The sequence below is a fragment of the Amblyomma mixtum genome, chromosome 3 (genome assembly GCF_055824585.1).
Source record: "Amblyomma mixtum isolate Tamu chromosome 3, ASM5582458v1, whole genome shotgun sequence".
NCBI classification, from domain to species: Eukaryota; Metazoa; Arthropoda; class Arachnida; order Ixodida; family Ixodidae; genus Amblyomma; species Amblyomma mixtum.
The window spans coordinates 401915577-401941617 of record NC_143014.1 but is presented as its reverse complement, the minus strand read 5'-3'; the positions used below and the strand labels follow the sequence as shown (position 1 = coordinate 401941617).

Below are 26041 nucleotides of genomic sequence, written 5' to 3'. Positions count from 1 at the left end.
GAGGCTGGTCAAAAGCCGCTCAAAAGGCAGGCAGTGACCCTCCAGTCAGCACACACTGCCCACAGCATGAAAAGTGTCAAAACTATTTATTAGCATGCACTTAGGTGCTTCCAAGCTTCCTGAGGAGAGGTTTTTTCACATCCTAAGTCTTCTTGGTCAGGAGTCCCGGGATGATGGCCACAGTCCCTTCCACATCCACGCCTTTTTGGGAGCCCCACAGCCAGACTGTATCTAAAAATTAAAGAAAAAAACAAACTTTAAAGTCAACGTGCACATTATGCAGCAGTCTTGCTGGCGTATGCCTTCCCAAACTAAATAGTTGGGAAGGGCAGCAACATGAGAAAATGCAAAATTCCAGCCATACATTCCATAAAAATTGTCACACAAGGCACAAATGCAACCGCGAGTTACAAATACAATTGGAATCGCCTGCTGTGTGAAATTTTACAGAGGAAAGGGAAAATGAGATTGTAGAACATTAAAAAATACTATATGCAAGGATATTTAATCTCTTATGGCTATCAATGTACGATACAGCATGCGTGGTAAAAGGGCCAAATAATTCAAAATAAACAGCCATGCTTACTGAAGTAGTGAGCAATCACAGTCATACATTGCCCGACTAGTGCACTGCTCAGCAGACAGTTAACACTTAAAATGGTTGAAAATTTAGCTCAAGATCAGCACTGACCCTTTCTGAGGCCATTCACAATTATGCAGATAATTGAAACAGATGAAATATATTATGACCTACCAAAAACGCTAACAGAAGCAGCCACGGTAGTTCGGCTGGCGGGATGCACCAAAATTAAGCTAACTAGTGTGCACACACATCTGCACTAGTTTTAACCTCACGCCACGGGAAGCAGCAACGAAAACAAGCCAACCTAAATAAAACAGACCAGGTATTTTGCTTCATATTTGCTTGGCCCACGTAATCCACTTTCATGTCCGTGTTTTTGCAGCCTACACGTATTTTTCTATTCCGATCGCAATATGCCCTTAATTTCAGTTCTCTAGTAGGTAAAGGAATTAATACCATTAAGCATGATTTGGCTTGGTCGAACCAGCGCTACACGTGTTTGACACCCTAGCGCAGCGCGAATTAAGTTCTTGCTGGTGCTGGTTGCTGCGCTTCACTAAAATAACAATCCGCTCAGGCAATTACTCGAACGCCAAAGCGCGCTGAATGTCTGCTTCTGTCTATGCCAGTACGATAGACACGTCACATAGTGTGTACAGTACGTGGTGTTTACATTCCAAACGTGGGCTATGGGGGACGCTATAATGGAGAGCTCGGACTGATTTACTCTACCTTGGATAGTTGAGCGTGCACTGACATCGCACAGTACACAGGCGTTTTTGCATTTCTTAAAAGAAATGCCGCCGCAGGCGGGATTCGCGATTTTAGAATCAGTAACCGAACGCCAAGTAACTGTCAGAGTGCCGGGTCTTGACACAGGGTTAAAACTTACCGGCTAGTAAGAGGACCTGCGCGACGTAGTAGCCGGTGTCTTCTCCGTCCCCTTCTTTGTCTGTCAAGAAGACCGAGTAGACAGACTTGCCGAAATCCTCTGTTGTCGTCGGGCAAAAGTCTTCAATATCGGACGCTGGCACCACGTGCGGCTTCTTGTCGATATCCGCGAGGAATCTTATTAAGGCAAACATGGGGCAAATAATCTAAAACATACCTACAGCTCAGAATATATTAGGGATATCACTAGACCCGACGACAGCCAGTGCGGCCAGTGACAGCGATGGCGATGGCTACCGCTGGTTATGTTCAAGTTTAAACGCGGTTGAACGATGCCAGACAAAATGCGAGATGTCGCACCAAATGCGCAAAAAAAAATATAAGTACTTTTCGTATTTGTCGTGAGGTTTTGCAGCAACCGTATAAAGATAATTGTTAGAATATGCTTAGAAATTGTACTTTTTGGGGAGACATCGGCGAAATCCACAGCCGCATCAACATCAACATCAGCATTGGCGGTGAAAACAACCAAACGTCGTTTGACATTGTGGAGAGAAATCTCCATGAAGACGAGGAAGACTCCAAAATAGGCTAGGACACTTTAGCAGGTTTTTCTCTGTAAGGACCGCCCGATACAAAGGGAAAGCCACATATCTGAATCCGAATGGCCGCGCGTTGAAGTGTGCTCCGTGCATGGTTTATTTTGATTGTTTTGATGCATGTTTTGATGTCTGTTTTGCAATCTGTTCTGATCTCCTAGTCGCGTTATCGAAACAGCATAATGCGGCCTCATAAACGATACCTCGACTCCACACCGAGCCGATCATGAAGTGTGTGGGGTACTCAAGATTTCTGACGTGAAGATTGATGCTGGGCCTATCCTCATCATTTCTGATAAAAATGAAATGCAACGGGGACAATTGTTTAATAAGGTGCGCACTTTTTTCATGTCATTGACGAAGTGTCCGCATCTAGACTTTCAAGGCAATGTTGCTGTCTAGAGTCGAGATGATTTTTTACTGCCTGTTACTGTATGCTGTCTTGCAGTGAATATATGCTCTTTTTTGCATATATGCTATAAAATCAAACTTTCACTAATGATAAAGTCTGCTGTGTAAATTTTGAAATAAATCTTGGTTTACAGTTTTTCCTTTCAGATGTGAATTGTTGCATGTCCAGTGTGCATAATTTCTGCCTGCTTTTTGATGCTCTATTGCAAGATCTGAAAAAGTGTCTTTAAACACAGGTGATCAATAACAGGATTGAGGTAATAGTCAGGACAAACCACGTTTTTAACTTAAACCAAAATGCAGTTATGCGGATTTTAGTTGGGGCCAGTTGGCCCCAACTGCAGGCTAGTTGGCCCCAACTGCAGGTCAGTTGGCCCCAACTGCCGGCCAGTTGGTCCCAACTCCAGGCCAATTGGTCCCAACTGCTGGCCAGTTGGCCCCAACTGCTGGCCAACTGGTCCCAACTGCAGGCCAATTGGTCCCAACTGCAGGCCAATTGGTCCCAACTCCAGGCCAGTTGGCACCAACTGCAGGCCAAACGGTCCCAACTGCTGGCCAGTTGGTCCCAGCTGGGACCAACTGATCCCAGCTGAAACCAGTTAGAACCAATTGAAACCAGCTAGATTTTTTTCATCTGGGGAGGATCTTTGTTCTTGAGCTTAGAAGCAACCTTACCTCTAGAGGCTGCTTTATTCACTTTAACCTTCGGGGGCTGGGGGAGCATCCACACACGGCGTAACGTCGGCTAGGAGAAAAAAGCGCGGTGACGATGGCGACGGGGAACGTGATAGGCGGCTCAGCGATAAGCATTCTTCCGGACACTAAAACTCCTCGATTTCGGCTGGTCGCTGGCCGTGGTCGGGGTCGTGGGGTGGCGTAAGAGAACCCTCGGATGCCCATTCTTCTCTATGGGCAGTGCCGGAGGATGTGACCGGCTTCGCCACAGTGGAAGGATAGTGGGCGGCGCTTGTCGGGAGTTCTCCACTCGTCGCATTTCCTCGGCCGCGTGCGACGCTTGTAGGACGGGCGGGTTGGGGCGAGAGGGCGGCGGTCCAGCGCAGCTGACTGAGAGCGATAGGGACTTGGGTCCTGTCATCGAGGTGCAGGACGGCGCACTGCTGCGGCGTAATTCATGGCTGGGGACTGCAGAGGCTGCGTGGTTGTCGGTGTCACACCCAAGGCCTGTTGAACCTTATCCCGGATGACGTCCATGAGCGATCTAATCTGCGGCTGTGTTCCCGTTGACAGCAATCGTCGGAGCTCTTCTCGCACCACTTGACGTAGAACCTCCCACTGCTTATCGTTGTTAGTGGTGTCCAGGCACCTTGCTGAGAAAACGCGCTGCTGGCAGTCATACCGGCGGGCTCTGGCATCAAGTTTTTTTTCCATGATGGATGCCTCTTCTACGAATTCCGCGACGGTTTGGGTGGGTTCCGTAGCTTTTACTCTTCTTCTTCCTTCATGCTCGCGTCGGCACACCGGAAGAGACGCTTTATCTCCTCAGTGTACACTGCAACGCTCTCCTTTGGGTGTTGTATGCGAGGCTGTAGCAGCTGCTGGGCTCTCTCCTTTCTCACGACGTTTGTCAAAGTATTGAGAAGCTGCTCCTTGGAGGTTTCCCAGTTCGTAAGGCCAGCTTCCTCTTTCTCAAACCAGATTCTTACTGGTCCCTCCAAGGCGAAGAAGACGTACCTAATTTTCATAGCATCGTCCCAGTTGTTAAAGATAGCTACGCGGTCGAACAGTTCCAGCCATTCTTCGGGGTCGGCACCAGGCGAAGCGTCGAAGGTTGGTGGCACCCGGGGCTGCTTCAGCCTGATTGCAGTCGACGTCTGGGGCAAGCTCATGGCGGACGTTGCTCTTTGCTTTCGGTTCTGGGTAGGGTCCGGCAGAGACTCGAACTCAGGTGCGTCCCCTAGCAGACGTCGGCCTACGCGGTGGACTGGAGTCAGGTCCTGCGGTGAATGACTCAGAGGGCTGGCGGCACGACTTGCAGGGAGTGTCCGGTGCATGGAAGGCTACCCGGCACCTCCACCAGATGTCAGATTGTAATGACGGCAGTCCAGCGGTCAGGAAGACAGCAGCAAGAGTTGCAAACGAAGCTCTTTATTTGGGCTGACCTGCGCCCCCAAACGAACTTAACAGCACGGCAGCGGCATAAGCAGGAAACGCGTTCGTCAGTCGTCGAACTACGAATGCTGCCGCTCGCCGCATCGCTCAATTTAAAGCGGGCAAGGAAACTTTGAGATAACAGGTCAAGATCATCTACAGTAATCTGGAAAAACGTAGATGCAGCTCTTCATGGTTGTGATCAATGAACGTTAGCCTGGTCGCTTCTCGCGTCACGAACAAAAATGATAACGCCCGTTTTTTGCGGCCTTGAGCGCGAACGAACGGACACTACAATGGTACGATATATATATATATATATATATATATATATATATATATATAAGAAGGGGGTGAAGATCGGATGGATCCGGTAGAACATAAACGTAATTCGGTTGACACACGGTAGAAAAACAACAACTTTATTCTAACGTTTCGACCAGGGTCTGGCCTTCGTCAGAGTGATGGGTACTGGCAAAAGACACAGTTTATAAGGGAATGTACGCGGGGAGGGAACATTCTGATTGGCGCATCGCAGCGGCAAACACCTCAGTATGAATCGCCAGTGAATGATAAATGTAGTCAACGAAGCACAGTCAAAAATTACTAAATCCTCGTGGAGGATAACTGCAATCACATTGTGAAAAAAAATGTAAATAATACAAAAATGCTTTGGTCCTAGCTCAAATGCACAAGAAAAGGCGAACAACAACAACAACAACAAAAAATAATAGTAATCATCACACACGAGAACACAGGTAAATACTACTTTTGATTAAACAACGCCTCTTGGGAAAGGGTATGGTACTAAGATGCGGTGCTGTTTCAGAGATAAACAATTTACTTCTTTTTATTTTGTCTGTCTTAGTGAATTGTTTATCTCTGAAACAGCACCGCATCTTAGTACCATACCCTTTCACAAGAGGCGTTGTTTAATCAAAAGTAGTATTCACCTGTGTTCTCGTGTGTGATGATTATTATTATTATTTTTTCTTGTTGTTGTTGTTGTTCGCCTTTTCTTGTGCATTTGAGCTAGGACCAAAACATTTTTTTATTATTTACATTTTTTTCACAATGTGATTGCGGTTATCCTCCACAATGATTTAGTAATTTTTGACTGTGCTTCGTTGACTACATTTATCATTCACTGGGGATTAATACTGAGGTGTTTGCCGCTGCGATGCGCCAATCAGAATGTTCCCTCCCCGCGTACATTCCCTTATAAACTGTGTCTTTTGCCTGTACCCCATCACTCTGACGAAGGCCAGACCCTGGTCGAAACGTTAGAATAAAGTTGTTGTTTTTCTACCGTGTGTCAACCGAATTACGTTATATATATATATATATATATATATATATATATACATATATATGAGAGACGCCAACAGCCACAGAAACCAAGGGACTGAGGGGATTTTTTTAATTTATTTACTTTTTGTGGTGTTGATCAATTTAGAAAATTACTTACTGAATCTGTTATCGCTTAAAGATAATTGATTAGAAAAGCAGAAGAAAAAACAACCACATGCCGCCGGTGGGATCCGAACCCACGACACACACTCTCTGATGACACCCTTTGCTGACAGGTCCTGTACACGCCACTCGTGAGACGACAAGAAATGCTTATGCATTAAAACTGATTCGTTTCCTGGTGCCTTAATCCACTTGATCATCGCCGCAGTCTATCGCGTTGCCTGTTTTGATCTTCGGCTAAGGACGAACCGGAACCCAGTGAAGTTTTCATTCATTCGTTCATTCATTTCACTCATTCATTTCAGTTACTTGCGATAGCCTAACACGATGTGCGTTTGGGTACCGTCGTCTTTGTTATATTTCATCAATTCTTTCTGCGTCGGGAATGTTTTGAGAGTATACCAACAAGGAAACCTCGTTTTAAGGTTAGGAAAGGCGTAGTAAGTGCGCAATTTCTCAGAGGACGCCTTAACTGCACCGTGGGAGAATGCATGAAGATGCGAGTGAAATACAAAAGATAGAAGGTTTGGTTTGGTTTATTGGTGTTTAACGTCCCAAAGCGACCCAGGCCATGAGGGACGCCGTAGTGAAGGGCTCCGGAAATTTCGACAGCCCGGGGTTCTTTAACGTGCGCTGACATCGCACAGTACACGGGCCTCTAGAATTTCGCCTCCATCGAAATTCAGCTTCCCCGGCAGGATCGAACCCGCATCTTTCGGGTCAGCAGCAGAGCGCCGTAACCACTGAGCCACCGCGGCGGGGCAAAAGATAGAAGGAGGTGCCGGAGTACAGGAATCAGGATTATTTTGGGCCACCTGGTGTTCTTTACGTGCACTGACTTCACGCAGCCCAGAAGACTATTGCATTTCGCTTCCGTAAAAACATGGCTGCCGCGGTCGGGATTTCATTTTGAGTCCTAGGGCTCAACTTCCCAGCGGTTCAACCCCTGAGTAAGCGCGGCAAGCTCCGCTGTAGAACGGCCGAATGATATGGCGCTTCAAACAGTGAGAGGAATGTTGCGAAGGGAGCGAGAGAAATTTCCACCATCACACTGGCGTCGCTACAGGTGCCTCTGAGGGCAGCGAGAAGACAACGATCGCGATTTATTCGCAAACACAATTTTCCAGTTATTCAGCTCCTGCCTTCGATTACACACTGATAGTCTTAGTTGAATATTTGGCACTCGGATTGGTTCTTCACAAAATACCCTGGAATGTGTAGCAGGTCATTGTTCTCGCAGACAGCATCTGTTTTAATATCTTCCGAAACCCCAGAGAATGCTCTTTTGAGCTGCTTCCTTGGACTGACTTCACGCGAAGGCGCAATGGTTCACAAATATAACACTAGAAGTGCTACTGCGGGAACGTTTCACACTCTTGCGTGCCCCTGATGCCACCAACTCGATATTAACTGGCTTTGTAATTATAGTGGCAGAAAACGGCTAAATGTATGCCATGCTTAATGTCCATAATTCTCTTGTAGCAATCGTCTATATTCTTTGAGTCAGTTTCTTTCATTCCGGTTTGCACCTGTTCTAAAAATCTGCTAAAGGTTTCTTTCAGTTCAACTGTTTCTGTTCATTCGCCGCAACAAGGGCCAATTTGACACGGCGGCTCGATGAGGCGCAGGAAACGCTAGGCACAGGTGCACGTACAAAAGTAATAGGAACGCAAGGAATGGTGGTATTACTGCTGGCGTTTCTACATTAACGCCGCCAATCATGGAAAAACAAGGAAGCAAATGCAAATGTTTCATTATAAAAGCAATGACGCGGTACCAGTCGCACTCACAGTGGACATCTGAATCGCGTAGCGAGGGAAGGGATGACGGAGGAGTGAGATGAGGGAAGAAGAACGAGGCATCCTAAGGAGCGGCTGCGTACAAATTCCGACCCCCTCCCCCCCTGAGGTCTTTAACTTGCACTTGCGTACCACAGCACACAGGATTCCTTTGCATTTCGCCTCCACTAATACGCGGCCTCCATGGACGGGACTTGAGTGCCGCCACCTAGTGATCAGAAACCGAACGTCACGGCCACTCAGTAAAGCTGGCGCTTGAAGAAAACAGTGCATTCTGACACCTGCGCCCTCCAGGGGCTTCCTCGCTTGTCGTTCGTCTTCATTCTATTGACTGCGTAGGCAGCATCGTGCAGTTCTTATTGGATAGCTAGGCCACTCTCTCTGCTCCGCGCCACCCATCGCTGTGGCCATTGTTAGTGGCGTACCATCCGCAGGAAATGAAACGCAAACAAGACAACTGAGCCACAAACAGCAAAATAATAAGCTCTTAGCCAGGGGAAGCTTAGTAGTAGTGGAGGGTAATTTCATCTAGAAAGCGAGAAGACACTTCTTGGGAAGTGTTAATCAACCTCGCTTGTATCTGCTCTCCAAAATCTAATATATCGGTGTTTTTATGTAGGCACTTTAGTTTTCTTGTTCGCGTTTCATTGATTACTAATAGTACACGACTCGACTATGCTAAACGAGGGGTAACTATACCCGGCGGTGAGAGCTATCGGTGGGCGATCGGAACTTCCGCCGATTACCGCTTCCCGTGGGCAAGGGGTCGCCGTATCGCAAATCGTCGAGTTCGGGGCGACGTCCAGGGCGCTCCCCGCAACTCAAGGGCGACAGCACAAACGAACGTAGCGCATTGGAGCCGCTATATTGGGAAAGTGGCGCCATATTCAGTTTGGTACAACGCGGCGGCAACACTGGTCAGTACAGTCTGCTGCAGCACTCCTGGACGGCTAGGTGGCTATTTGCATGCTCCCTATGATGGCGTTCTTTAGAATACGAAATCATTACGTGGCGTACGGTCGCGCGCTTTCGTTGTTTATTTGCACCCTGTTTGCGCGTCGTCGAGTACGCGACATCACACCTGTCTGCGCCGTTCCGCCGGAAAATCAACTTCATATCTCTCGGCGCTGTGTGTTTATTTCATCGCAAACATTCCTTCGGTACGGCTGCGGAGATAGCGGCGAGACTTTTACCGCTTTTGTAAAGTCTTCTGCGGCCTTCGCGAGCTTTCAATTTAGTTTCTACCAAGCTGAACATGTGATCGCTGCGTTGTAACCGTTGTATTCTCTTGTAAGACAGTAAGCAGTTCTGCAGTGGCTCATGTCTGTGTTCAATCTGTAATTGATTTTTTTTACTCTACTAACACCTGGATGCCACGAGACACACCTATGACGAAGGCTCCGGTTCAGTTTCGACCACCTGTGGTTCATTGCCGTGCGGTGAAATGCGAGTACAGACTCGTGTGTGCGTTTCCTCTCCGTCGAAAAGTAGACTCCGCGGCCTGCACCGAATCCATGGGCTTGTACTCCGCAGCCTAATGTCGCTTTGCCTCTCCGCCAAGCCTAAACCGCAGAAGACATTCGCCCAAAGTGAACGTCTTTTATAAGCCTGAGCCCATGTAATCACAGACATTCGCGTGGTACTTATATCTTTTGTTCGGTGCCGTTAACCTGACATTTCAAGCAGAGCCGCAATGCCGTCGCTGTCAGTACATGCGGATTGGGATTTCGGAGTGTCTTCGCTGCGTCATGAAAGTGTTCGCGCATCATTGTGACTGCTGGCAGAACAATTGGCCTTTATTTCCTGATTAATGGCTTCACTGATAATTGTGCGAGCAAGAACAGTGTTCGGACATGGCCATCACGGCTTCAAGCCAGCCTTTACCTGGCAAATGATGCGACTGGCACTGCAGAGGTCCTGCATTGCACAGTTACCTCGTACAAGAGTGGTGTATTTTTTTCAATGTGTAAGTGCGACCTAACGAATGAACTTAATCTTAATCGGAATGGAAGAAACATGCAGCGGCGGACAACATTTTTGCATTCAAATACAATAAGGAAGGAACGTTGCATTAAGCTTTGTTACATTATTCTCGCTGACCGTCTTGTCCTGCATCAATGCCGGACGGGGCGAAACGCAATTTTTTTTAAAATAGCCCTATTAAGTTAGAAAAACGCTTTTTCGGCCAATTAATGTCCGCGGTGGAGTACATCAGAATACAGCTGGGACATGCTAACTATAGCGGGCTGGTTAAATAATAATGAATAGTTGACTTTTTACTATTACTCTTAGGCTCGTTAACTATTGAAAGGCGTGTAGCCCACCATAATTAATATTCATATCAGTTTTCAGAATTTCGAAAACGCGGGTACACTCGCCGGTGTGGCATAAGAAATTTTGGCTATTTCGGTGAGTTACGTGCACTACAGAAGTTGCTTTGCCTGCAAGCTTCTCGAAAGTGCATGTATTTTGGCATGATGTCGGCAAAATTTGTTGGGCCACAACGCCGAGGGTACCCGCGTTTTCGAAATTCTAACAACTGATATGGATATTTCTCACGACAGGCTACACGCCCCTCTATGGTTTAGGATCCTAACAGTAAGGGTTAGAAACTAACTATTCAAAATTAGTTAACCAGCTTGCTAGTTAGCCCTTAGATACTCTGCGGAAAAAAGCGCTCTTCTAACTCAAAAAGCCTACTTTTAAAAATTGTGTGAACTCTGAGGTGGAACACCCGATATATGTATATATATGTGTGTGTGTGTGTGTGTGTGTGTGTGTGTGTGTGTGTGTGTGTGTGTGTGTGTGTGTGTGTGTGTGTGTGTGTGTGTGTGTGTGTGTGTGTGTGTGTGTGTTTAATAAGGGAGTAATTACTCATTGACATCCACCCGAGCGCATCCATACGGCTACAAAGAAAGCTATACAGCTTTCTCAGAAACTTCGGAGTTAAAGAAAAATTCGTCCTGGTTCGGGGTTCGAACCCGGGACCACCGCTTCACCGGAGCACTCGCTCTACCAATTGAGCTCACCGGGACGGCAAGCTTATAGTAGGGCGAGAGCGAATTGATCAGTAACTCGAAGTAGGAACAGTGTTGACCAAATGTTTTAGGGGATTCCCCCAAGGTGGAGTAGATTTGTAATAAGGGAGTAATGACTCATTGACGTCCACCCGAGCGCACCCATATGGCAGCCGTATGGCTGCGCTCGGGTTGACGTCTTATGCTCGGGTGGTGCTTATGTTTGCAACGCTGTCCCGAACAGGGTTCGGCGTTTTGAGGTGGTGGCGAGATACGCGCCAGGAACTGCTTATGCGTCATCGAAAGTAAGCGGGCGCTGGTTTTCAAGGAGGTGAAGCGCTGCTCGCATGGAGCGCATTTTTACGCGAAACCTCGCCTCGAGCGATAGGCATGTGGCCGTGCCGGCGAACTTGCACCGTCACGCGCTGAAGCAGCGGTCGCCCTAGCGCCCATGCGAGAGCTGCTGGTGTATACCTCGGAACCATCGCAAAACGCCGAACCCCATTCGTTCGGGACAGCGTTGCAAAGATAAGCTATGTCGTTGCTTGATCGGTCGTCCGGGAGCGCTGAAACTGCTTCCCTATCACGTGGTTCTTTTTGTATTTCGCAGGCTTTCTTTTGAGGCAAATAAAAGAAGCTGTATCAGTGGTACTTGGTTGCAAATACGGCGACCAGTTATTTTTCTATGGGATCTACAATTCCTGCCTTCACACTTTCTTCCTAAAGACAATAATTAAAAAGTTAGTTAATCAGTCTCTGCTAATTAATTACGTTTGCATAATAAAAAAATACCGCAGACTAGGACAGGCGACTGGCAACAACCCTCAGTTGGTCTCACGAAGCTTGGACACTTCGTCTTTTTTAAAAGCTTGGTTACATTTAGCTGGGACACCCTGTATATATAGCACAAAAAAACTAACGTGCTTGGCTCCTAGAGGCGAAATGCGAAATTGAAAACGCTAGATTTATGGAAGCATATATTGCGAGTCGACGTTTCGGACAGAGCCTGCAATTAAACGATGCGGGAGAGAAGATCAGCTCAAAAGAAAAAAAAAACAAAATGCAAGAAAACGGAACTGGAAAGGAGTGAATAAGTGTCGTCGCCCGCCACCCACGTGTGGGATCGCGGGGAAAAAAGAAATCAAGCAGAACTTTTTTCTGGGCTGGTTCGTTCATTGTGACTTGAGTGAAACAGCGCGAAAGAAGCCCGAAGGCGAAACGAAGGAGGGACATAAAAGAGCGCTTCACGTAACGAGGAGACGTAGAATTCTACGTTCAGAGCTGGGAGAAAAGGACAGAAAAAAAGGGCGGGAGGGAAGAATGGACGGTGGCTTGGGTCGCAACGCAGCGGCAGCGAGTAAAGTGCATAGAAACAGAGCGTGGCCGAAGCACAGAATAGATTTGAGACGCACTCACGTGTTGTCGACGTAAGCGAGTAAACAAAATAAAACGATACAAATGTGGAAAACGCGGGGTACTTCCTCTTATGGAACTCCTTCGGCACGATGAATCAAGGCGGGCAGAGTGGAATTTAACTATAGACACGTGGGCTGTAGATGCTCACAAATGCACACACCCACAAAAACAAAAACAAAAAAGCCGTGTTGCGACGCGGGTAGCATGGCCGGACCGGTGATGGGACGAGGAGGATGGGAGACTGGGTTAGGAGGAAGGCAAAGAAAAGTATATAATTCTTTACATTATTTACAAAAGAGCGACTGAGAGTGACTCTCAGTGGAAAGGAACTTCTTCGGCAACCGGAGCCGACGGGAGTTAACAGGCGTCTCCCTCGGCCACACTCACAGTCGAGTTAAATAGGGTTCGCATTCCCCAGATCCCTGACTGGGGAATAAAGTTCGAAGAGCACTGTCCAAATCGGATGGACAGAAGTGGACGCTGGTGTTACCACCCACGGCAGGGGCGATGCTGGCTGTTCCGCTCTCTCGCAGATCGGTCGATGGGAAGGGGTAAAGGCTGAGTAATCAAACACGGCTGGAAACGAATCTCCCGCAGTCTACCAGTAGGCGAATGAACGTGCTTCCCCGCCGGATGTCCAGAACACGAGACCTCTGTCGAGGACACAGCCGTCCTCAATTAACAGCAACAGCTTGACTGTGTGTAGCACCACTCCGTCGTCCGGCGACCCGAGGGTAGACTCGGCTTGAATGGCGCCGCCACGTCGCTGCTGCTTCCGCTGCTGTTTGCCGCTGTCAATGCCCTCGTGAGCCCCCTTCACATCTTCGGCCTTCGCCGCTGCTGCCGTGATGGTCACCTCCGCTCAAGGAAGTCCGCTGCCCTAATCCACTTAGGCTAGGAGGGGGCACATCAAGCACTACACTGCACCGCCGCCGTCGCGAGGTTGTCAGCCTTGTCGACTGTCTTCGGTTGCTGCTTGCTCGGACCCACGTGGCCGGAAGTACGACCATGACAGCTCGTCCGCCGCCATGTAGAGGCCTCGAAAGGGGTTAAGCTCCTCGCTGTCCTCTGAAGAGGCCGCATCAGCTAGGCAGGTCCTCTGTTTCCTGGGTGATCCATGGGTCGGTGTCTGCAGGCCAGCGGTCTCAGGTAGAGCATTAATGATCAAGTCTGCATAATGCCCCACCCCGGCAAGATAAGAGCACCACCACCTCCCTAGTCGTGCCAGGTAAAACAAAGAACAAGGCCTTAAGCTGTGCTGGTAGATTAACTCTCCTTTTGGCTCCCCCCTCCCCCTTAGGCGGTCTGGTTGGGTGAGCTGCGGACGTGACCTATACGGGTGATTCACTGGCACCGTATCTTTCAATTTGGAATCAAGTTTTATGGTGGAAGAAATTACAGCTGCCGTTACGATCCATAGACGCACGGCCCCGATAGATCAGTTGAGAGGATAGTAGAGCTCAACTACTATTCATGTAATATCAAGCACTAATCTATACATAACAAACAACATACAGAACCAACCAACTGCAGCTATAGACCATTTCATCTAAGGCGCCGCCATTTTGGGGAGGTGGCGCCGTCTATGTTCTGTTCTTGTCCCTAGCGCCATGCTGGTGTGCGCGCGCGCATTTGTGCTGCGCCCACGGTGCAGTACGGCGGCGTCGCAAATTGGCGCTTCGGAGTTTCTGATTTTTTTTTGTGTGTGTGTGTGTGTGTGTGTGTGTGTGTGTGTGTGTGCGTGCGTGCGTGCGTGCGTGCGTGCGTGCGTGCGTGCGTGCGTGTGTGTGTGTGTGTGTGTGCGCGTGCGTGCGTGCGTGCGCGCGCGCGCGCGCGCGGGCGGGCGGGCGGGCGCGCTAGAAAAGCGCCTGGGTGACGGAAAAGCTTTTCGAGAAACACTGCCACGGTTTGTTTTAATGATGTCCGGAACTTCATCGGATTATGGGGCAGGAGGCACTTCCACCGTCGTTCCGATGATTGACCCAGGCAAACGAAATTTGTTTACGAGTCGTTTGTTTCCTCTAGTGCACAGCAACGGCCGCACCGCTATCTACGACGGTGGTCGAAGAAGCGACACAGGCAGCCGCCAAGCTTCTTTTATGCGATCCGAATGAGTTCGATAGACTACGATTACCAGTCAGCATAACAAAGTCACTTCATCAATGTTTACGTTAGCCGCACTTCACTTTTGCTTAAGTGTGCGTGGTGCGCAGACGCGAACTGTATTGTTGGACCACTCACGGTGATGAATTTCTTTCGTGGAAGCTGACCCGTACACATGGGCGTCCGGAGGGGGGGGGGGGGGGGGGGGGGGCAAGGGGGGGCGGCTGCACCCCCCTGGAAAATCACTCACTCGAACCGTGAGTGATGGCCGCACGCCAGGGGCGGTGGTGCGCTCAGTCAAAAGGGTAAAAGCAGCCCCGCATGGTCACATCTGCGAAATGCCGCGTCCGGGCGTGCGTCGTTCCGCCGTTTTCAAACCACGCCATCGTTAGCTATACTGAAGGGCGACCTGTTCCAGACATACAGCGGCACCGGCGAGCATGTGTTTCGAGCCGCCTTGAGATGGGTGTCTGTTTCTTTGATCTCTAGAGAGATAGCGACACGGAGGCAGACAGTGCACGGGGCATCTTGTTTTCGCCTATCGTTACGCCGGTCACCGATGAATTCTTAAGGAGGGAAGGTAAAATCAGCCGTGTCCACCCCCGCTTTGTCGGGCTGCTCAGGGGCAAGCGGGCGATGAGTTGGCGCCGCCGCCGCTCGCTGTCTCCTCCGATCCACGGGTAGCGCAGTTCGGTAGAAGCGCCGCTTTCAGAATCTCCGGCAAAGGGGATTAGCTGCTTTTGTTCACGGCGACGCAGTCTCCCGAGGCGCCCCCACACCAGCGTTCTTTGCGTCTTCTGCGAAAACCAGCGCCTTTGGTCAACGCAGCCCGATGGCGCCTGCCTGGCTCGCCTGTCACCTCTGGCTGGGCCTCAAATCACAACAGCGCCCAAGTACTGTGCGTGTCAGTGCATGGTAAAGAGACCCAGGTGGTCGACATTACCCGGAACTCTGTACTACTCCATCCCTCATAGCCTGAGTCGTTTTGGGGCTCTGAACCCCATAAAAACACAAAAACAAATTTTCCGACTGGAGTGGCGAGTGTCCCTTCCCCTCGGAAGTTGCGCGGCGTTCCTTTCACCCCCAAAGTGCGCATTCGGGGATACTGCGGCAAGTAAGCCCTTGCACGTGTGCGCGCCTCTGTGTTTGTGCTTGGGTGTTTTTAGTGGCCGGTTGTCAGCGAAGCTGAGAACAACCAAGACAGCGGACGAGAAAACGACGAGCGGAGAGCAGTGTGTGTGCGGTTGCTCGACTGTGCGGATGCGCAAGCAAGATGGAGCGAGGTGTATGAAGCTGCGAGCGTGCATTTATCTTGTAAATAAGTTTTCGTTGTATATATAGTCATCTTTTGTTTTCAACGTACGTGTTCAACAGTTTTTCCAATCAATGTGTATGATGAGTGTGCACCGAGAGCGTGTAATGAAGCACAGAAGTGAATTTATCACACGTGTAATTACGCAATTCGCCCAGAAAAATCCGAGGCGCCTACAGTTGCTGTTCAAGGAAGACTGACTGAGTGACTGTAGTTGCGTGTTTGTGAACATATTGTGCTGTGTGCTGGTCATCAATCCGGGTGAGTCGAGAACCCGTATGCAGCAAGACTGAGCACTCTTCTCCACGAAGTGATATAGCATCTTTTTGCATTTTTATTAATTTTAGTTGTTTCTTCGTTGATAAACTCCAATGTACCTCTCCTAGCCGCGCTTTAATTTGCTGTTTGTAATTTTTCTTTCTTGTGTGCATTTTGTTTAATTTTTATTTATATATAAATAAATAAATTTACTCCGCAAATAGCGCCTTTCTGCTACGAACATACCCCCCCCCCCCCCCCCCCGGGGCACCAACGGGGCCCCCCCCTGCAAAAAATTCTGCGGACGCCCTTGCCCGTACACACTTCACACATTTAGGCAGGTACTACAGTGCACTTCTCAGCGAGGTACGCGTCGTGCCAGATTCAGGCGTTTTATGCCTGGTGTCCTCTGTGCGTTTCAGCTGGTTACCACTTCGAGATAAATGCTCGCCTACGAGCAGGTCTAGGTGGTAGGTGCGAGAATGTTTACTAAGCTAGAGCGCGCAGGCACCGAACGAAAGCACTGTTTACGCTAGCTGACCTCGCGTATGTCACCATTGCTTGCTTGGGGGCCACCGAGCGAGCGCGAGCAATGGTCGTTCTCGCTGCCCCGCCACTCTTTTTCGCGTACGTGTCCACTCTTCACTCGTCGAAAGTAAAGTGTTGCGGCCCTAAATAAATGTCCGCACTAAACAGAGAAAGTTAGATGAGAGGTTGCATGGGTATTTGCCACGCGGCAAAAGAAATTCGCCACGCCACCCGCAGCTCGAGTTTGCTTTGGTGAGCAAGCGCGTTTGCGGTCGTCGTTAAGCACGCTACGCGTCTTCAAACAAGTTTTGCAGACTTAGGTATCTTGACGACTGGTGCAGTGAGCACGCTCTTTTGCTTCTGCCAAGGCCCGGTTGTTCGCGGTAACAACACTGCTGCAACCACACTGCTTACTCGGCAGTGCTGTAATATCGCATATCATTTGCTGTCATATTTATCATGCAACAAAAACTTCGGAGAGGTCTTTTTCCTGCTTATCTGAGCTATCTACTTCCACTGCTCAGATTTTGTGACCATCATATTTGTCTGCAGGTCACAAGCTGTACAGGCATCCAAGTGTTGTCACTGACTGAAGTGGCCACACGTCCGGATGCCACACATCATTTTTTATTTGCTGGAGAAGGAAGCATGTGACATTAAGGAGGCACAAAATCTTCTCTCTTAATGCTAGCCAGCCAAAGACATCGCTCGCCTTCATCTGACGGAAAGCGGTGCAGATGGAACAGGTCGCAGCCGCACTGACGCCGCGGCTGTTCATGCTGTGCACATGGCTCTGCGGCTAGTTTTTTCCGCTTGCGGTAGTTGTTGGTGCAGCCAACAACAGCGCAGAGGTATCCTGATGACCTCGGCTCACGATTCATGTTCATAGTCAGCGTGAAAACACGTAAAAGCTTTTTTGTCGTGCAAAAGACAGCAGGACACGAACGTCACTCAACGCGTAGCTCGCCGCCCGCGCATACCAGGAGGAGAGAAGGAGGAGAAGCAGCGGCGCGCGCGCGCCGGTTCGAGGCTATTGTCCTCCTGGCGCCGAAAACGGTCTATACATTACGAAACCTCAAAGGCTGTCAGAAAAAAAATCTCTTTTACACAGAGATTTAACAAGCGTCTTTAAGCTACATTACTCCAGCCAGAAATAAAAGCTCAAAACATCGTTTAGGGTGTTCTACAAGAGTTAATGGATAATAAAAAAAAAACAAACCGCAAATACAAGACACATGTATTCCTGGAATACCCCTACTTCAGCCGCGCCCGGCGTGGTCGGGCGGCTGTTCTACCAGCTAACGTTTCCCAAAAGCTGCAGGGCTGATTAGTTCCGTCTCTTTGCGACTGGCGTGCAAAGCCTGGGCAGCGCTGGAAAAGTTTTACGCGAGAGGGGTGCTTCCTCCTGTCTAGGCTCCCTGCATGTCTCGTCTTTATCTGACCCTCGCGCGCTCTGCGGCGCCCTTGATGGTGGTGACGATCGCTTTTCAAGTAAGGCACAAAAAATATTACTTTTCGCGCTTCAAAGCTTTAATGTTCAGTTAATGTACAGTAGATTCCAAACTGCAAGCAATTTTTTATGATTATCAAGGAGCTTTGTGCAATATTGGCGATTACAAAAAAGGCTTCGCAAGACGAGACAAGCCAGGAGCAGTACTTCACTTTTTGAAGCATCATGGTGACCCACGTCGATAACGTTTCTAGTTTCTGCGCACCTGACACAATCTGATTGGCAAAAAGTGGTGGCGACATACATGCGCAAATAAGTTTACATGAACAAGAGGGCAAAAAATAATTAGCTGCGTTCAACAAAACGCCATTTTTATTGCCGACGTTGTATTCTAATTTCGAAACGCTGCTACCGAGGCTATACACTTCGCCCCTCGGGAAAAGTGAAGTGAGTTCCCCAAACTCACTTCTTGCCGAGTGCGTTCAGCAGCGAGTGTCACTAAAGTTCATCGTGTGACACGATGCGAATGACACTACAGGCGAGTGTCACTCGTTGAAAATGACACTAAACTTGCTCGTCTGACAGGGGTTTAGTCGATCTGGTCTTCACGCGACTCCTGTGAGCTCTTGAGTGCCGCGGTGGCAACTCGGAGAAGTTACGCGCGGTCCTGAATTGCAAGCTGACAAAAGCAGCTTTTAGCCCAGGTGTCCCACCAGAATTTTTTTTTCTGGAAATAAACTTAAACTGAAACTGAAAAGCCCAACCTGCACTTTTTGCTTTGCGACACCACACAATTCGGTTTTCGTTGCACGGCGCCGCTTTTTGGAAGCTGCCCCAGCGGATCTGTTGCGCGCGCCTTCTGTTATCGCGGTGCCGTCACGTGTTAAGCTGCCGGCCCACGGCGCAGCGTCAAAAGCTGACTCAGTAATTCCCGGAGGCTCGTAGTAGTAGTAGTGGATTTTATTTTGCATTCAATATGGAAGGTAAAAGAATTTTTTCTACCCCGGCATCTGCTATCGCTGCTGGAAGCACCTGAGCTAGGGCAGCGGAAATAAAGGATAGCAGGCAGTGTGTAGAAGTGAAAAGAAAGAGGGGAGGGGATAGTAGAAAGGACAGAGGGAGAAGTACACTGATAATAATTGTTTACATATATACATGATAAATATAAATATATACAGGTCGCACGCGCGGGAAGGTCTGGTAGAACACACGGACACTCGTCGCGTGCGGAATTTTCCTCGCATAGCAAAACCACCTGAGTCCTGCTGTCAGTGCTAGGTGACAACCTCTCTAAAAATTCGGACGCCTCAGCGATTCTGTCTGTGCTTGGTTCGTTACACCCCTGTCACACGGGCGTTTCGAAGGCCCTCGAACCGATAGTCTATCGCCTCAAAGGCGATCGAGCGCTGCTACACGGGCGGTTTGGATAGCCATCGAGTCAATAGTATATCGAGCCAACGGAGCAACGCGGAACTCTATCGAGGTTTAGAGGGCCTTCGAGCATTGCCCAGTGTTGCTAGCATTGCTTCGAACGACAAACATGGCGGCGCCCTTCAAAGCCGGACCCCTCGCTTCGGACTGAATTCTCGTTGTTGCTTCCTTTTTCAGTCTGTTCACTGGTCATAAATGGGGCACCGGTCTTTCGCTTTGTCTCGCCTTGCCTATAAGAAAACGTATAAGTGATAAATTTGCTTTATTTTGTATTTAGAGTGACCATTCTGCCGCTGCTAGGCTTAAGAGGACAGTCCGTTTGTTGGCAGCAATAGTTCCCGTCCTGACAACCAGATGGCACCACTATAGGCTGTGTTTATTTTTGCTAAATGAGCAAAATGAGCAAAAAAAAAGCTAAATGAGCACCTTGCCACACTCACCACTCCCTCCTCCACCGCCCAGGTCGCCCCTTTGGCTGATCTTCTCGAAACCACCACACAGGCACACCACACTCGCTTGGTTCAGCTAGAGACATCGGTTCTGCAGATTCTTACCACCCTCCAATCACAATCCAAACAATTAGAATCCTTCACTTCTACGCTCCAATCCCTGCATGAGTCACTGCCCCCGGCCAAAAAGAAGGAACGCGTACCCTCACGAAGTTCTACCTCTACACTATCATAATGGTTTTTGGCGAGGACCTCGAGATATTGCAGTGGAACTGCCGAAATTTGTGCCATAATAAGACCCCCCTCCACCAGTATCTACTCGCCCGCCCCTCCCTGCCCCATTTTCTCCTTCTCCAGGAAACCCGGACGGCCCGCACTGTCCCAGGCTACCGCGTCTACCATGCCGCTACGGCCACACCACTTGCGTCTATTTATGTACGTAGCGACGTGCTCGTGGAGCCACTTGATATCCCCTCCGTCCTTCTTTAATATTTAGTTGGTGTGGTCTATTACCACCCTTCTTCCCGCGTCTCACTCGCCCTTTTGTCTTTCTACAAACCCCTGTTACCTCCTCTTTATTTTCCGCCCTGGGCAAGTTCCTTCACTCTCTTCCTTCTAACTCCCATCTCCTCTTTGGTGGCGACTTTAATGCCCCTCACACACTCTGGGCTACCCTCAAACCCTCAAACCCGGCCGCCTCCTCCACTGTCTGGCCCAGGAACGCCACCTCACCCTTCTCAATACTCCTGGCTCCCCTACTCGAGCGGGCACTGCCTCACAGCGCCCCACGACACCCGATCTCACTTTTTGCCGCCGCGGTGGCTCAGTGGCTATGGTGCTCGGCTGCTGACCCAAAAGACGCGGGTTCGATCCCGGCCGCGGCGGCTAGAATTTCTTTGGAGGAGAAATTCGGGAGGCCCGTGTACTGTGCGATGTCAGTGCACGTTAAAGAACCCCAGGTGGTCGAAATTTCCGGAGCCCTTCACTACGGCGTCTCTCATAGCCTCAGTCGCTTTGGGACGTTAAATCCCATAAACCAACCAAACCGATCTCACTTTCTCTCGGGGTTCACTTTCATTTCACTGGCAAATGACAGCCGAAACTCTTCTCAGTGACCACTATCTTGTCCACATTTCCACCTCTCTTTCCCACATCCCTCGATGTCATCCGGTCACTCATACTGACTGGCACGCCTTCCGCGCTAATCTCGCCTCTGACTCCTTTCAATCCTACGACGACTGGACGTCGCGCATCACTGCAGCGCTCACGTCCAGTAGCCGTCGTGTTCGGTCTTGTCACCCAGTCCCAGACCCAGATCCTCACCTACTCCGTTTATGGCGTCGCCGTAAACGTCACAATGCCCAACTTTCTTCCCGGATCACTGCTCTGCGGGCCGAGATCGTCGCCCACTGCGCCTCACTCGAGCACTCTCGTTGGAGTGCTCTTTGTGACCGTCTTGACTCTGCATTGCACTCGCGATCCACATGGTCTCTCTTCAAATCCCTCCTTGGCACTAAGCCTGCACTTGCTCCAACTCTAGCTAAAGCCCTCACTCAAGGAACTCCCTCCGATGTTTTTGATCAGCTCGCCTCTCTCTATCTCCCGCCCCCTCTGGCACCCTCCTACCCGGTGTACTGCGGTGGACCTAACCCCGATCTGGACCAATCCTTCACTCTCCGGGAGCTCGAATCGGCTCTGGCTCCTAATGCTACACGCTCGGCTCCCGGTGAGGATGCCATTACATACACCACACTTCGCAACCTTCCTGACTGCGCCAAAGAATTCCTCCTTAAAACCTACAATGATGCATGGGACAGCGGCTGCCTGCCCAGCTCCTGGACCTCCTCCCTCATTTCTATGATTCCAAAGCCGGGCAAGCCTCCCTCTCTCTCTAACCTCCGCCCAGTCTCCCTGACATCATGTGTTGGTAAGACCCTTGAGCGAATGGCCCTGACTCGCCTCTCTAATTTTCTCGAGACGAGGGAGTTGTTCCCTCATTCTCTCATCGGCTTCCGACGCCACGTCTGTGCACAGGACATGTTTCTGGTTCTCCGGCACACGTTTCTGTCATCTACCCCCACTCAAATTCACGCACTTGTGACCGTCGATGTTCGCAAGGCCTTCGACGGTGTTTGCCACGAACACATCCTTTCCCAACTCGCCTCCCTAGACTGTGGCTCCCGCATGTACTGTTATATCCGCTCATTCCTCTCTAAACGTGTCGCTCGCTTTCGAGTCGACACCTATCTGTCCGACCCCCACAACCTCACCCGAGGCACTCCTCAAGGTGCTGTTCTCTCTCCTACCCTTTTCAATCTTGCTATGGCCCCTCTCGCCTCCCAGCTAGCTGAAATTCCCGACCTGCATCATATATTTTACGCCGATGACATCACTCTCTGGTGTTCGTCTGGCTCTCCCGGTCACGTACAGGACACCCTGCAACGTGGCCTAGATCTCATCGACTCCTTTCTCACCACTGCTGGCCTCTCTCCTGCTTCTGAAAAATCCGAGCTCCTTCTCCTCAACCATTCCTCATACCAGCTCTCACACAACCAATTCGTCTGTCTCCACCTTTCTGGCTCTCCCATTCCTGTCGTCACGCAGTGCAAAGTTCTTGGCTTTCCTTTGCATGCAGCCAAGAACGTGCAAGCCCTCCACCGTGCTGTCACCACCTGCCACTCCGTAACTCACCTCCTGCGGCGCGTGGTCACTCGGCGCTCAGGTCTCCACGAGGCTCATGCGTGCCGAGTTGCCCACGCGCTGGCCCTCAACAAGGTCTTGTACTTTGCACCCTACGTTTCCTTCAATCAGACTCAACTTAACGCTCTTGAGACTGCCCTTGTGGGCCTCTACAAGGCAGCTCTCAACCTCCCTATCACTACCTCTACTGCAAAGATCTTTGCAACAGGCCTCTTTCATCCTCTCCGTTCTCTGCTCTCTCTCCATCATGACTCGCAGATTGCCCGGCTTTCCCTTACCCGTCAGGGTCAGTGGTTACTGACTCAAGCGGGTATCTCGCCCATTCCCTGCGCCCCGTTTACCTCTCCTATTCCCACCCCGGCTCCCAATCTTCCGATCCTCCCCCTTCCGTCCAACATGTCCCCCGTTCTGCACGCCGGCCGTCGTCATGCGGCCGCACAGCACAATTCCCCTCTCTTTGATACCCAGGGTGTAGATTACACGGATGCCTCCTTCGTGGCTCCTCGAGGTTCCTGCGGCTACGCCCTGTACCACCCTCACCTCCCCGCTCCTGAAACTAACACCAGCGGGCCGTTTCTACGCCCTCCGGATGCATTGTCCCTCGAGGTCCTCGCCATTGCGCATGCCCTCCAGTCATTTGCCCTCCTTCCCTCTCTTCAAGAGTACGCAGTCTATTCAGACTCACAAGCCGCTATACACCACATACAGAAACGCACCCTAACCCCTTCTCTTCAACAGGAGGTCGAACGAGCGGTCTCCGCATTGCAGCCTTCCATTGTTTTCCTCCGCTGGGTCCCTGGGCATTCAGGGATTGACGGCAATGAGCTGGCTCATCAGCTCGCCCGTGACACACCTTTCCGGGCACCGTTGATCCCCTGGCCCAAGCCCTCGGAGGACGGTGGGAGACTCACCCTTCGCCGCACCATAAAAGAGGTCTACCTCGAGCTCCGCCTCGACAAACGCCTTTACCCTCCCCCTCATCCATCACTCACAGTGCCGGAGGCTCGCCTTCTTCGGCACGTTCAAATGAATGCAATCATCACCCCGTCTCGCCTCTTTCTCTATCGCTATCGATCGGACCCTTCCTGTCCCAACTGCCCCTGTATCTATGCGGACCTTGCCCATTGCCTCTTCTATTGCCCGGCTGCTCAGCAGTCTTGTTCCTACCCCCCACCTTCTTTATCCATCACCACCTGGCTCGACTGGCTTGGCGCTGAAGGGGAGGAAGAACAGCGACTTCTGGTCGCCCAGGCGGTCGACATGCTCGGCCTGTAAATTTTGGCCGAATAAACGTCTTCTACTACTACTATTTTTGCAATTAAATTACTATTTTTAATTACTATTTTAAATTACTTAAATTAAATTAAATTACTATTTTTGCGTCTGTGCTGGCCTACGCTGAACTGAATGCGGGAATGCGCTTGTGTTTAGCGTACGTAAACACGCATACGCTTGTGGTTCGTAGACAGCGTAAATTTATGCTCTTTTTTGCACTGTATCTGCGTACGCCGCGAGCGGCGACGTGGTGTGCAAAACCGAGAAACAGCAGTGATGCGGCGGTTCCACCTCACCCCGGCGTCAACAAATGAGAACAGGTCCTAGTTTTTGCGGCGAGCGAACCCGCTTCGCGCGCCGGATTTTTCGACAAGTGTGAACGCGCCTTATGACTGCAAAAAAATTATATTTCAGCATTTAGTTTGGTTTCGTAAAAATATTTTTATTTGCGCGAAACCAAACGTAGCGATTGTGGCGCCACACGAGCTCGGTGTAAGACGCGAAAACGATATCAATGGCCATTGAGATTTGCAGTGTAGGAGCACCACAACTCCCTCGAGTTCGATAACGATTGAAAATCTCGATGGCCCTCGACTCGATGGCCATTGAAACTGGCCGTGTGACGGGGGTATTACTCCCTGGGCTCAACTGGGCCGCGATCTCGTCCTTGGAACGCGTCAGCTCGTGCACGGAGTGGTCGCCATAACTCAGGCCCCTCTTCTTTAGCTCGTCCTCCCAGCGGTTTGGAAAAAGGTAGGGACACTGCTCCGGCAAGGTCACTGACACCGCCGCTTCGGTATGCAGCACCCCAAACCGGCCCTCAATGGTGACGCACGCGACCGGCAGACAGACACTGCCCTCCTGGGCCACCTGCCGGATCCACGCGTTTTCCCCAGTGAAATCTTTCGGTGAAACGAACGAAGGGTGCATTACATTCATTGTGGCGGCCGAGTCGCCCAGGACGCGACACCGTCGCTCATTCTGTCCTTTCGCGCATGTACGGCTCTAGTAGGCGCATATTTTACTCGTCGAGAGTAGTGAGCGAAAAAACCAGCCTAGTCCTTCGACAGCCACTCGCGATATGCCCTGGCTCGTTACAGCGGAAACAGACTGCTGGTATGCTCGCCTCGAAGGCTTTAGCACGATCCTTCTCTTTTTTTTCTTTGTCCGCGTCATTTCTACCAACCGAGTCTTTTTCGCGGTTCTCCTCATCTGCCCCTTTCTCTACCCTCGGCGGGGCCGCTCTATTCTCGTTCCGCACTGGGCGCCTCCTGAACTCCCCTTAGGGCTTTGTTGCTGCCCGTAAGCTTTCCTTTCCTGTTTCGCGCCTGACCTGGAACTCTTCTGCGAGTTCGGCGGCGCGCTCTAAGCTTTTCTTTTCGGGCCTGTCTTGCACCTAGAGCCGCGTTTCCTCATTTAGACAATTGTAAAATTGTTCTAGACAGATTTCTGCCACAACTTTGTCACGGTCCTGATAAACCTCCGCGCCATTGAGCCATTCGATCAGATTTGCCTTAAGATAGTAGGTAAAATCTGGGAATGACTCAGACGGCCGCTTCCCCGTGGTTCTGAATCGTCGAAGGAAGGCGTCGTCTACCAGGCGGTACTTTTTCAGCAAGGTGGCTTTCACTTTACCGTAATCATCCGCCTTTTAGCCGAGCAAGCACGTCGGCAGCCTCACATGGCAGAACCGTCGAAAGGTATTGAGGCCAAGTTGTGCGAAGAAATTTATGGTTTTCGCACGTGCGCTCAAAGTTTACAATGAACAGCCCGACATCTTCGCCCATTTTGAAAGGTGACAGAAGGTCTTTCATTTTGGGCGGCTTCGATGACTGACTGCTCACAGCAGAGGCCGTGCTGGCATTTGCTGCTTCTGCCTGAGCTGCAGCTAGCTTCACCTCAAGTCGCTTCCTTTCTAGCTCCACCTCATCTTTCCTCTTTTGTTCCTCTAACTCCTCTTTTCTTATTCGCTCCTGCAATTCCAATTCTTCTTGTCTTTTTCGTTCCTCCAATTCCTCTTTTCTTTTTCGTTCCTCCAATTCCTCTTTTCTTTTTTGTTCCTCTAACTCCTCTTTTCTTTTTATTTCCTCCCAGTGCTCCACTATCTCCTCGTCCTCAAAACCGAGGTCCTCTATCGCACTGACAACCTGCGGTTTCTTCATTGTTTCCCCGCAATGAGTCCCTAATTCTCCAGATAAGGAGATCAGGTCCATCTTACGCAGCTTTCGCCAGTCCAT

At 50.1% G+C, this 26041-nt stretch overlaps 1 long non-coding RNA gene and 1 pseudogene across 1 annotated transcript; both read right to left on the bottom strand.

The window, feature by feature from the left end:
- Positions 1 to 142: 142 nt before the first annotated feature.
- Positions 143 to 1750, bottom strand: LOC149357382 (uncharacterized). Its single transcript, XR_016289372.1, has 2 exons — positions 1476 to 1750; positions 143 to 231 (listed from the first exon to the last, which is right to left on the bottom strand). It is a non-coding gene; the product is annotated as an uncharacterized LOC149357382 (long non-coding RNA).
- A 315-nt stretch (positions 1751 to 2065) lies between these two features.
- On the bottom strand, positions 2066 to 26041 carry LOC149357381 (uncharacterized; annotated as a pseudogene).